Consider the following 7,629-nt stretch of genomic DNA (forward strand, 5'->3'; position numbering starts at 1 on the left):
TGTTGGAAAAGCATTCCAGGTGAAGCTGGTTGAGAGAATGCCAAGAGTGTGAAAAGCTGTCATCAAGGCAAAGGGTGGCTTTTTGAAGAATCTCAAATATAAAATATATTTTGATTTGTTTAACACTTTTATGGTTACTACATGATTCTATATGTGTTATTTCATAGTTTTGATGTCTTCACTATTATTCTACAATGTAGAAAATAGTAAAAATATAGATAAACCTTTTGTATGAGTAGGTGTTCTAAAACTTTTGACCGGTAGTGTACATTTATTCGGACTCTACACCCGCACACCCACTCACATACAAGCTGCTGCTACTCTGTTTATCTTATATCCTGTTGCCTAGTCACCTTACCCCTATACATATCTACCTTCATCACTCCAGTATCCCTGCATATGTAAATATGGTATTGGAACTTACTTTTTAAATATTTCCTGTATTTAGTATGCTTACTTACTTACTTTATTGTGTATTTCATATTTTATATTCTTATTTCTCGTGTTTTTTAAAATGTATTATTGCATTGTTGGGTTTTGAGTTTGCAAGAAAGGCATTTCACTGTACATTTGACATTAAAACTTAAAACTTGAAACTTGTTAAGTAAGGTTAGGTAGGCTTCTCATGAAACATCAAGTGATACTGAGAGCAGTTAAAACAAGATTAAATCACTTCAACACTTTTTCCCCCAAAGAAAACTGTATCCAGTTAATGACATTTAATATGGTGTCTGTCTGTGCACTGAACATTCTGAAATGGACAAACGTATCAACAAATTTGAATTGAATGATGACATTGCTTGTGTGGTCATGAAGGTACAAGGTACAAGGGGTGCTAGTTTACTCCTAGAAAGAGAGAGAGTGTGTGTGTGTGTGCGCGTGCGTGTGGCCCTAGCCAAGGACAGGGGTTTGATCCAGGGGGATTCCAGCCAGCACAGGACTGGGATGGCAGCAAAGGCACACAGCTTATTTTATAGACGTTCACTGACCTTTCAAGATGTCACAAGGTGTTGGTCGCAGCGAGTACACCTGACTGCAGCTGGACTGCTGAGTCAAAAGCCTGACATTTGTTTGTTTGTGTGTGTGTGTGAGTCGTGCGCAAGGGTTAAGAGTTTGCATTTAAATGTGTATTCAAAGTGGGATCTGACATTTATTGATGTTCTGTCAGTGTATTTGTTTCACAACGTTTTACTTGGATGTTAGTTAGTGTAAGGTCATAATACTAGATTGATTGACTGCTGTGTTATTTGTGTGTATAGTGACCACAGGAGATTGGTGAGGAGATTGGTGGCACCTTAATTGGGGAGAATGGGCTCGTGGTAATGGCTGGAGCGGAATCAATGGAATGGTTTTAGCTCCGTTCCAGCCATTATTATGAGCCATCTTCCCCTCAGCAGCCTCCATTGATTGTGACATAATGACATACTGTATGTAGCTAGTTCTCTGTAGTCATTCTAGTTGATCTCTGGGTCAAAGGTTACCTCACTGACAAATTAATACAGATAAAATAAAGATAGTTGTCCTCGAGGCCTACTGCCATACCATCATATTCTGCCATACCATCAAGAGCCCCGTAGCTCATTTGTCAAAACCAGATAGCTGGCATTTCAACTTGACATGTTGACATTCTTTACTGTCTTGCAAAATAGTTGAGATTCTTAGACAGATCTGAAAGAGTTAGAGGATGCATTTGAACTTTGGTGACGCTGGCAACCTGGTTAGTGTTCACTAGGAACCTACAACAGGGGCATCAATTGGGTATGGCAGAATATGTCAGTCACCATATCTTAGCTCAACACCAACATAGGTGTTTAAAATAGGCTACTAAAATCATTCTAATTCCGATTAAAAGGCCAATGCAGTTTAGCTGTATTAGGGGGGTGGCTTTAAGACCATGCAGACGTCTCAGAGCAGGCGGGAAGGCTATTTGCCTGGCTGGCTGGCTTTAGAACTAGTGCTTGGATGCAGCTGAAGTGAACAGCACAACTTTTCTCTCAAAACAGTGCAGAGTTTAAACAGTTTAATCCTGGTGCTGAGCTAATGCGTACAGTGCATTTGGAAAGTATTCAGACCCCTTGACTTTTTCCACATTTAGTTACGTTACAGCTTTATTCTAAAATATATTTTAAAAATCCTCTTCAAATCTACACACAATAATGACAAAGCAAAATCAGGTTTTTGCAAATGTATTAAAAATAAAAAACGGAAATATCAAATCAAATCAAATCACATTTTATTGTCCACATGCGCCGAATACAACAGGTGCAGACATTACAGTGAAATGCTTACTTACAGCCCTTAACCAACAGTGCATTTATTTTTAATAAAAAAGTAGAATAAAACAACAAAAAAGTGTTGAGAAAAAAAGAGCAGAAGTAAAATAAAATAACAGTAGGGAGGCTATATATACAGGGGGGGTACCGGTGCAGAGTCAATGTGCGGGGGCACCGGCTAGTTGAGGTAGTTGAAGTAATATGTACATGTGGGTAGAGTTAAAGTGATTATGCATAAATAATTAACAGAGTAGCAGCAGCGTAAAAAGATGGGGTGGGGGGTGGGGGTGGGGGGCAGTGCAAATAGTCCGGGTAGCCATGATTAGCTGTTCAGGAGTCTTATGGCTTGGGGGTAGAAGCTGTTGAGAAGTCTTTTGGACCTAGACTTGGCACTCCGGTACCGCTTGCCGTGCGGTAGCAGAGAGAACAGTCTATGACTAGGATGGCTGGAGTCTTTGACAATTTTGAGGGCCTTCCTCTGACACCGCCTGGTATAGAGGTCCTGGATGGCAGGAAGCTTGGCTCCAGTGATGTACTGGGCCGTACGCACTACCCTCTGTAGTGCCTTGCGGTCGGAGGCCAAGCAGTTGCCATACCAGGCGGTGATGCAACCAGTCAGGATGCTCTCGATGGTGCAGCTGTAGAATTTTTTGAGGATCTGAGGACCCATGCCAAATCTTTTCAGTCTCCTGAGGGGGAATAGGCTTTGTCGTGCCCTCTTCACGACTGTCTTGGTGTGTTTGGACCATGATAGTTTGTTGGTGATGTGGACACCAAGGAACTTGAAGCTCTCAACCTGTTCCACTACAGCCCCGTCGATGAGAATGGGGGCGTGCTCAGTCCTCTTTTTTTTCCTGTAGTCCACAATCATCTCCTTTGTCTTGGTCACGTTGAGGGAGAGGTTGTTATCCTGGCACCACACGGCCAGGTCTCTGACCTCCTCCCTATAGGCTGTCTCATCGTTGTCGGTGATCAGGCCTACCACTGTTGTGTCGTTGGCTAACTTAATGATGGTGTTGGAGTCGTGCCTGGCCATGCAGTCATGCGTAGTACAGGAGGGGACTGAGCATGCACCCCTGAGGGGCCCCTGTGTTGAGGATCAGTGTGGCAGATGTGTTGTTACCTAAGTATTCAGACCCTTTAATCAGTACTTTGTTGAAGCACCTTTGGCAGCGATTACAGCCTCGAGTCTTCTTGGGTATGATACTACAAGCTTGGCACATCTGTATTTGGGAGTTTCTTCCATTCTTTTCTGCAGATCCTCTCAAGCTCTGTCAGGTTGGATGGGGAGCGTCGCTGCACAGCTATTTTCAGGTCTCTCCAAAGATGTTAGATTGGGAACAAGTCCGGGCTCTGGCTCGGCCACTCAAGGACATTCAGAGACTTGGCCCGAAGCCACTCCTGCGTTGTCTTGGCTGTGTGCTTAGGGTCGTTGTCTTGTTGGAAGGTGAACCTTCGCCCCAGTCTGAGGTCCTGAGCGCTCTGGAGCAGGTTTTCATCAAGGATCTCTCGGTACTTTGCTCCGTTCATCTTTCCCTCGATCCTGACTAGTCTCCCAGTCCCTGCCGCTGACAAACATCCCCACAGCATGATGCTGCCACCACCATGCTTCACCGTAGGGATGGTGCCAGGTTTCCTCCAGACGTGATGCTTGGCATTCAGGCCAAAGTGTTCAATTTTGGTTTCATCAGACCAGAGAATCTTGTTTCTCATGGTTTGAAAGTCCTTTAGGTGCCTTTTGGCAAACTCCAAGCGGGCTGTCATGTGCCTTTTACTGAGGAGTGGCTTCCATCTGGCCACTCTACCATAAAGGCCTGATTGGTGGAGTGCTGCAGAGATGGTTGTCCTTCTGGGAGGTTCTCTCATCTCCACAGAGGAACTCTGGAGCTCTGTCAGAGTGACCATCGGGTTCTTGGTCACATCCCTGACCAAGGCCCTTCTCCCCCGATTGCTCAGTGTCGCCCGGCGGCCAGCTCTAGGAAGAATCTTGGTGGTTCCAAACTTCTTCCATTTAAGAATGATGGAGGCCACTGTGTTCTTGGGGACCTTCAATGCTGCAGAAATGTTTTGGTACCCTTCCCCAGATCTGTGCCTCGACACAATCCTGTCTCGGAGCTCTATGGACAATTCCTTCAACCACATGGCTTGGTTTCTGCTATGACATGCACTGTCAACAGTGAGACCTTATATAGACAGGTTTGTGCTTTTCCAAATCATGTCCAATCAATTGAATTTACCACGGGTGGACTCCAATCAAGTTGTAGAAACATCTCAAGGATGATAAATGGAAACAGGATGCACCTGAGCTCAATTTCGAGACTCATAGCAAAGGGTCTGAATACTTAGGTAAGTAAGGTATTTCTGTTTTTGATTTTTAATACATTTGCAAAAATTCTAAAAACCTGTTTTTGCTTTGTCATTATGGGGTGTTGTGGGTAGATTGATGAGGAAAAAAAGTAATTTAATACATTTTAGAATAAGGCTGTAACGTAACAAAATGTGAAAAAAGTCAAGGGGTCCGAATACTTTCCGAATGCACTGTATATCAGCTACGCTATGCCCATTTAGTGCTACACTTGAATTGTGTTTACATGCTGGCAAATCTAAGATGATTACCACTAGCCTGTTCTGACTCTGAATGTAAAAAAACATCATGTTTTTCCATTGCTGCTCAAAGAGATGAGAGAGATGTGTGGTTCTGTGATAGGGGTCTGTGTTGACATGGTACCTCCAAAGAAATACATTTTAAGGCCCTGTAATCTCTGCCTAGTCCCCGGGCTTCTGATGTGTTCTGTAGATAACTATGATATACAGATGGATTTCAGGAGACAAAGAATGAGGAAACCTCAGCAAGCGGTTTCCATGTTTCAACTTGAACAAGCTTGTTGAGTCTCTCTCTTCATCTAGATGTTTATTTTCTTCTGTTAGTGTTGAAATTCTGTTGTTCTCTTCCGTTCTCTCTTTCTCACTTGTCTTGTTGAATCTCTCTGCATACTGTACACGTTATTTTCTCTCTCTCGTTCCCTCTGTTCATTATCGTTCTCTCTTGTCCACAAGCACACACGTTCTCTCTCACACACAACAATCACCTCTAGCAGAGTGGCAGTTTAGTAGTAGATTACCTGTAGACTTGGTGGCCAGACCGTTGAAGCCTGATGATCACTCTGTCAAAACTCTCCCTTTTTCTTTTTTTAACCAAATAACCATTAAACAAGCCTTTAGAGCAGGTGTGCCTCACTTTTGACAAGAGTTAATTATGCCACTTGACAGCTAGAGTGAAACACGAGCCTGTTGTAGACCTGATAGACTCTTGGGGATTGTAAGTAATGGCCAGTTGGCTCAGCCCTGGATGTCAGGGTTGAAGCGGGGCTCACTGTGAACTTGGTTGACGCATTGACCAACTTGGGTTCAGACTGTAGACTTCATGGGCTGTTGGGTATGTAGTTGGATTAAAGGGTCGTCTGATGATTGGTGTTTAGACTGTTTTAACTTTTCGGCAGATGGATCTGTATTGGCTACTGTCTCCTGGTTGTGAGTGAGAGGGGTCGCTGAGTACATTGGGAGGCTCAGTGCCCGAACAGTGCTGGGACTCCATTGTTTCATATCCTGGATCTTCCACTGGGACTGAGCAGTACAATAGGGCAGACTATCAAAAAGGGCACCACTAGCTGTGAGCATACACACACACACACACACACACACACACACACACACACACACACACACACACACACACACACACACACACACACACACACACACACACACACACACAGAGAGAGATACTAGCCAGACAGTGAGGAGTGGACACTGGCTAAATCACATGACCAGGGTTAATGAGGTCAGGCCTCTGGGATACTTTAACGTGACAAGGGTCAGTGTAAAAACACCTTGATAAGATATTGACCTTCAGTAGCCCTTCACTACACCACAGGAGGTTGGTGGCACCTTAATTGGGGAGGACGGGCTGGAGCGGAATTGGTGAAGCTCCGTTCCAACCATTATTATGAACCGTCCTCCCCTCAGCAGCCTCCACTGCACTACACAGGTCAGAGTGCATAGCCATGGCAAGATTCCTAACTGATCACTCTTGCTCCCAACCATAGATAAGACAATGATGACTTTGCAATAAATCAATTCCTTGTCTGTTTGAGGGCTAAAATTACAGATAGTAGGACATGGTGTGTAGCAAGATAACAGTATGCTATTGCGGAATCCCTCCAGAGCCTGAGGGAAGTCTGCTCCGCCATCTTCCTTTGGCCAATGGGATACAACACAGGAAAGGAAAATGTCTGCCTGCCACGGCCCATTTTTAGAACATGGCCTCTGTGACACCGTTCCGTACAAGGCGGTCTCTGTGGAAACCAGCTTAATGTCGATTTATTCTCTGGTACAAATAGGACAAGAGACGGAGGAGGGAGGAAGGAGGTGGTGGGGTGTTGTTTCATTTAATGTTGGCAAATATGGAACCCTATTGTGGGGAACGACTTGGACGTCTGAGCTCCTTACCCTGGCGTGGACCCAAGCACCAACTCTTCAGAACATCACAGTCCTGTTTATCCAATACTGAGGGAGGAAACAGAACAAGATCTAGGCCTGGACAACAACGAATTGGTGCCACCACTCTCAGTTCAAGTCCATCTCAGCTCAGTCTTGCCACTTATCGAGTGAGTTCCTGCCAAGTCCCGTCAGAACTTGAAGATATTATTTTTTTGGGACCTTTGCCAAGACCTAAATAAATCTCAGTGAAAACCAAGTAAATAATACACTGATTTTAGAAAACTTGATATCAAAGTAAAGGATTATTTTGCTTTGCTTAGTTTTCAACTAGTTTGCTATTTTATTCATTGTTTGCCTTGGCAGTTTATTCGTCCTCTTATCTTGTGACTTTTAACAGTCACACCCCTGAACATACACTATATTTTACTGTGGGGGTGTGTGTGCGTGCGTGCGTGTGTGGCATGTGACTACAGTAGCTGTGGTGTGCCAGGGCACAGGGCACACAGAGTTCACCCTCCTTGTGCCACGTGCCATGCCCCAATAAAACCGCCCGCAAACCGCATCCCTGGGCAGACAACACACCAAGGAAACAAAGCTCATTACACCCTATTACCATCCCTTACAAGTCTTTTACTCTTTCTTCAACCCTCCGTTCTTTCACCCCATCTTGTATAACCACCCCATCTTACCTCATCCTTTCTTTTGTGGTTAAGTGTAATTGTAGCTGTTTTGGCAGCCTCTCCTCTCCTCTCCTCTCCTCTCCTCTCCTCTCCTCTCCTCTCCTCTCCTCTCCTCTCCTCTCCTCTCCTCTCCTCTCCTCTCCTCTCCTCTCCTCTCCTCTCCCTCTCCTCTCCTC

General features: G+C 44.6%; 1 protein-coding gene across 2 annotated transcripts in view; it reads left to right on the forward strand.

The window, feature by feature from the left end:
• Positions 1–7,629, forward strand: part of LOC311100581 (endothelial PAS domain-containing protein 1-like) — a 56,234-nt gene that overhangs the window by 26,024 nt on the left and 22,581 nt on the right. The window lies entirely within an intron of this gene.

Source organism: Coregonus lavaretus, assembly GCF_964263955.1.
Source record: "Coregonus lavaretus genome assembly, chromosome: 25".
Taxonomy (NCBI): Eukaryota; Metazoa; Chordata; class Actinopteri; order Salmoniformes; family Salmonidae; genus Coregonus; species Coregonus lavaretus.